The following is a 5370-nucleotide window of genomic DNA, read 5'->3' as shown; positions in this document are numbered from 1 at the left end:
GCTTGACATACGAATTTTAAAACATTTAACTGCAAATCGAATTTTTACAAAAGAGTACGTGTCCACCATGCACTTGCAATGCACTATCATAAGAATAGTAGAATAGAATGATATACAAATTGATAAAAAATATATATGCATATAAATGTTATATCAATATAATATATAACAATAAACCAGTTCATACTGATTTGTATCACTACAATATAACAGTTATTGCGGTGAGGTTGAATTTCCAGTAATTTATTCATCATCCATGCACGAACTTGTCTCATACAAAAATATATATCTCTGTACATTACCCTCAGTTTCAGGTATATAGATGTGTTTTTTTCTGAAACAAGTGCTTTTGACCATTCACAAGAACTTGCGATCATCCGATGTTCAGTACTTCAGTACTTTGATTTGCACTTAACAATACATATGTGTAAATTATATAGAAATGCTTAAATAGTAGAATTAATGTTACGATGTCATTTCTCTTGTAATATTGAAATAAATCATTGCATTTCAATTTTTTTTTTACGAATATGAGCAGTATGTTATTATAAATATAATTAGTACAATTTTGAATTGTCGATTTAAGTACCACTCAAAGAATATGATATTACCATCAAAATAAACAGGAAGACACAATACACCTTATCGCTATTTGTCCGCCATTACTGCATATCACACAGGTTCCCGTAAAATTTTGACGTCATAAAACAAAATATCTGACTCCACAATGGAAAAGTGATTGTTGTATGCGTCAAAAGTTCAAGCGGCCGGGTCAGCCGGGATTAGCAATAAGGTGTACTCTTGCTTCTAGTACAACATGCAGTAAACTAATTATAATTTTCACTTCTGAACAATGGAATATAATATTCTACATAACACTCAGCAAGAAGGCTGTAATTTACAACTTATCAAAACAAACGAAGAGAAAATAAATAAGATGAAGTTTGGTACAGCATTTTTTCAAACCAAACCTGTGGAAAAGTTATTATGCATTGGTATAACTGTTGGAATACTAATAATATTGGTCTTCTTCTTAGCAATAGGAATAGTCATATACAATTCTGGGAGATGTCATGGTACTGCGTTGACGGATACTCAACTGAGACGGTTGATGGTAGCGCTCAACAAGGAGCCGCCTGATAATTCCGACAGACCTAAAGAGTCTACCTCGGAAAGTGAAGTAGTTACTGGATTTGATAGTACGACACACGATACAACCCGAGATACTTCTTTGACCAGAAAAATTGGCGGTAAGCTCATTGTCATTTTGTAACAGAAATGAAATCAATTAAATGAATTTCTGAACAGAAAATAAGGAAAATGAGACACCAAAAAAATATAACCAAAAAATAAACCTGTGATAATACTGCTTCTATTGGTACCAGGATGTTCAAAATCAATCCAAAATAATTTTTTTTTGAAAAAATGTACTTTTATATACAGTATACACGAACAGCTAAAAATCTCAAGTGACAAATACTTATGAACAAATTGTGATTGATCAAGACGAATCCTTCAATAAGATGTATTGCCTCCTACTGTAGGGTTTATCATTTACAAATTAGGCCATATTATATCATATTCTCTAGAAAATAAACAAGTCAATCAAACCCCTTGAGGTCCTTAATTGATTGAGGGGTGGATACGGGTAATGAAACAGGGGAATGAGGGATCAGAGAAAAGGGAGTACATCTTGGAAATATATTTTGTCATTTTTATTTTGTCTTGGAGCAAGGAGATGGAAGTATTGAGTGAAAGGAGGGGGGATTTTAGGGTAAAAAGGGAAGGGAAATATAGTTGGGGCTAAGGAGTAGAAACTGTTCCGAGGGAAGTTATGGGGTACCCCACCTGAGTACCCCACATACATATGACCCTAAATTGGCTTCGAAATTAGATATCAAAAATGATGATTAAAAAAGACTAATTCATTGACACTAACGGTAGCGTAAAAATGACAGTTGTGGTGCTTCATAGTCATTGATAGCTAGTAGATGTCATCCCTTCCTCTTCGGCCGTTTGCACACGGATATTTTTCAAAACTGGCCAGACATGTTTACAACTTGTGTGTAAAGGGTAAAATAAACACATAAATAAGATACCAGCTATAACGATCTATAACATTAAACAAGGAACAGAAATTGAGCCCGTGCAAGGTTTCAGCCGCAGTGATTTTCAACAGTAGCGAGTATTTTGAGACAACCCCCAAGTTTGTATTTTTCGTTATACTTATAACATTTGGCTGCCTTATATATCGAAATCTATGTTTTCTTATGTAATAACTCTACCTTCATCGTTGTATATTCGCCACAATGTCTGTTATGCATGTACATGGTCGTATTCATCAATATAGTATGCTGCTCGGCAATGGCGACCTTAAAATTCCTCTGGTCCGATAATGGCGCCAAATTAGAGGGAAGCAACTCGCGCCAGACAAAATTACCGTATTTCACCAAAATAATCAAAATTTCGCTTTTTGGTAACAAATATTAATACGATAACCACATTTATATTCAGCCATCGTTTATTGATATAATTACAAACAATAATTTATTAAAGCCATCAATAAAGAATTCACAATTAAGTAATTAATGGAGTGCATTGAAATCAGACCATATGGGGTAGAGGGGTTAAACAAAAGCTCGTAACTTTTTTAAAAGCCTGGTGACCCCATTTTATTTTACCTTAAAATGTTCGAAAAGTTCATAGCTTTGACATATCTGTTTTTAAAAAAAATCTACCGGGGAAATTCTACGAAAAATCGATTAAACCAATATTTTTTGCCTTAAACTGAAATTAGAAAATGCAAAATTTAGAGATTAATCTGAAAATAAAAGGATTTTTAAGTCAAAAACAACCAAGGGAAAGGTTTACATTTCAAATTCTAATGTTTTTTCACATGAAAATCATACTGACTTGGTTTTAAAAGTCTTTGAATTTGATGTAACCGTTATTGTTGAAAGGGTGGGCATGTTTGGAAATAGGATCAAAATCGCACATTTCGCTTCAATTTGAGGGGAAAACGAGCCTGGTGACCCCCTTTTTTCTTTGCATTTTTGGATTCAACATAAAAAAATCTACAGAATATGTGAAAATAAAAAAAATCTACCGGGGATCACTATTAGGGTGAGCCACCTTAAGATAATAGTTTTTTTTAAATTTGCACCTTTTATGAACTAATGGTTAAAATATGCGCATTACATGCATTAAACATATAAAATCATATTTCCCTATTTCTCTATGGTAAGTCTGTTCCTTATGTTTACAGAAAATAAATAGGATAGAATTAAAATATATTAAATGTGATTATGTGAAACTGAAAAATAATGTGATTGATATTTTGAGCGTTAGGAGTGCAAATGCAAAAATGATAAAATGCAATCTTTCCAACGAACGGGTTAACATGTTTTGTATATGATGCTAGATATATTATAAATATAATTTGTAGCTGTACCTGTCTATCAAACAATGTGATGATTTATTAGATTTATGTTTAAGATGAACGAACAATAACTTCTGGTTCTTTTAAATTTCTATGTCATTTTGGTCTCTTTTGGGGAGTTGTCTCATTGACAATCATACACCATCTTCTTTAACTCTTCAAATATGCCTATGCGACTCTCGAAAACCGTTATTGTTACTATTTATAGAGAATGATATGTGAAAAACATCACTCAAAATAAACGTACCATACACTCTAAATTGAGTACTAAACTCACTGTAAGCTTAAAATATATATATCTAAACATTTGATTTTTATTTCAAGGATCATGTGGTAAGAAGAATCTAGCATTTCAAAAGAAATGTGGACAAAGTTCATATATGGATGGATATGAATGTGGTTTGGCTGTTGATGGGAATTTCAATACTTATATACACACAACATATTTCTGGAAGAATAATGCTTATCACGGAGAAATCAACCCGTATTGGTGGGTTGATTTGGAAAGCAGTTGTATGATAAAACTTATCAAAATATACAACAGGAAAGATTGTTGTGGTAAGTTTTCTATAAGAAGCAACTATTTGGTGCGTTTAACCTTATATGATAAATCTCGTTATGATTGATTCCATTTAATGTGTCCAGACTACTAGTATACGCTATCATTTCAAAAAACGTTCTATTGATAACTTAATTCATGAGTTGCAAACTTACATGTATCACATTCCCCAGCGCATGGTGTTTTCAAAATGATACTACATTTCATTCTTTATGCAAGTTTACATACCTTTGGCAATCCAAATGGTGAAGTTGAAATCATCCTCCGTAATTTTTCGGACGACACCACGAGTTGGTTGACTGTTATGGAATTACCGTTTCACAGATGATATCGGATATGTTCCTTATGTCGTGACTAAAATCCATTTCCTTTTTCACCACGAATATGTCTTACCGAAAAAAACCCTATTTACTGGGTTTGTTATAACATGATCAACACGACGGATGCCACATGTGGAGCAGGATCTGCTTACCATTCCGGAGCACCTGAGATCACTCCCAACTTTTGGTGGGGTTCGTGTAATTTATCAATAGTTTTCTATGTTTTGTCTTTTGTACTATTATATGTCTGTTTGGTTTTTTTTTTAATTTTTTAGCTATGGTGTTGTCAGTTTATTTTTTGTTATCTTTCGCCCCTCCTTCATTTCTAAAATGTACAAACTTAACTTCGGGAAACTAAATTTCTAGCATATTTTAAAAATAACAAACAACTGCATGCATGCACTTTATTATCAGTGACCATAGCAGTGATACGCATGCATGTATAGAGGAAGTAAAACTACCTTAAGAAAAACATGAAACCGTTGCAATTTTGAATCTTCGTATTAATTTTGATAAATGATTTGTTTGAATATATTTTCATAGATAAAAGATTCCGCAACGTTGAAGTTACCATCGGAAACTCATTATCAAGCATGAAGGTTTGTTGGTTTTATCATGGCGCAGCTGCAAAAGGAGAAATAATATATATGTCTTGCAGAGAACCAATGGTAGCACGTTACGTTAAGGTGACGATGAAGGACCAGAATACAGAAGAAGCAATACTAAACTTCGCTGAAATTCAAGTGTTCTCTTAGAAAACAAAAAAAAATATTTTCGTTTCTGTGTGTGTTAATATTGTGTTTCTGTTGTGTCGTAGTTCTCCTCATGTATTTTATGTGTTTTCCTCAGTTTTAGTTTGTAACTCGGATTTTTTTTCAATCGATTTATGAATTTCGAACAGCGGTATACTACTGTTTCCTTTATTTAGACATCTAAATTTGATTTTGGTTCTTTGTGTATTTTGTTTCATTGACAATTATTCAATATTTTTTATACTCATGACTTCTTTTTATGGTTCCTGAAAGCATTTCTGAATGATAAAGTAATTGCTT

At 32.7% G+C, this 5370-nt stretch overlaps 1 long non-coding RNA gene across 1 annotated transcript; it reads left to right on the top strand.

Moving 5' to 3' along the window:
• Nucleotides 1-647: 647 nt before the first annotated feature.
• LOC143045120 (uncharacterized) lies at nt 648-5099 on the top strand. Its single transcript, XR_012968874.1, has 3 exons — nt 648-1250; nt 3764-3997; nt 4862-5099. It is a non-coding gene; the product is annotated as an uncharacterized LOC143045120 (long non-coding RNA).
• Nucleotides 5100-5370: the final 271 nt, after the last annotated feature.

Source organism: Mytilus galloprovincialis, chromosome 9 (assembly GCF_965363235.1).
Source record: "Mytilus galloprovincialis chromosome 9, xbMytGall1.hap1.1, whole genome shotgun sequence".
Lineage (NCBI taxonomy): Eukaryota > Metazoa > Mollusca > Bivalvia > Mytilida > Mytilidae > Mytilus > Mytilus galloprovincialis.
The sequence above is the reverse complement of the archived record's forward strand: the minus strand, read 5'-3'. Positions and strand labels throughout refer to the sequence as shown.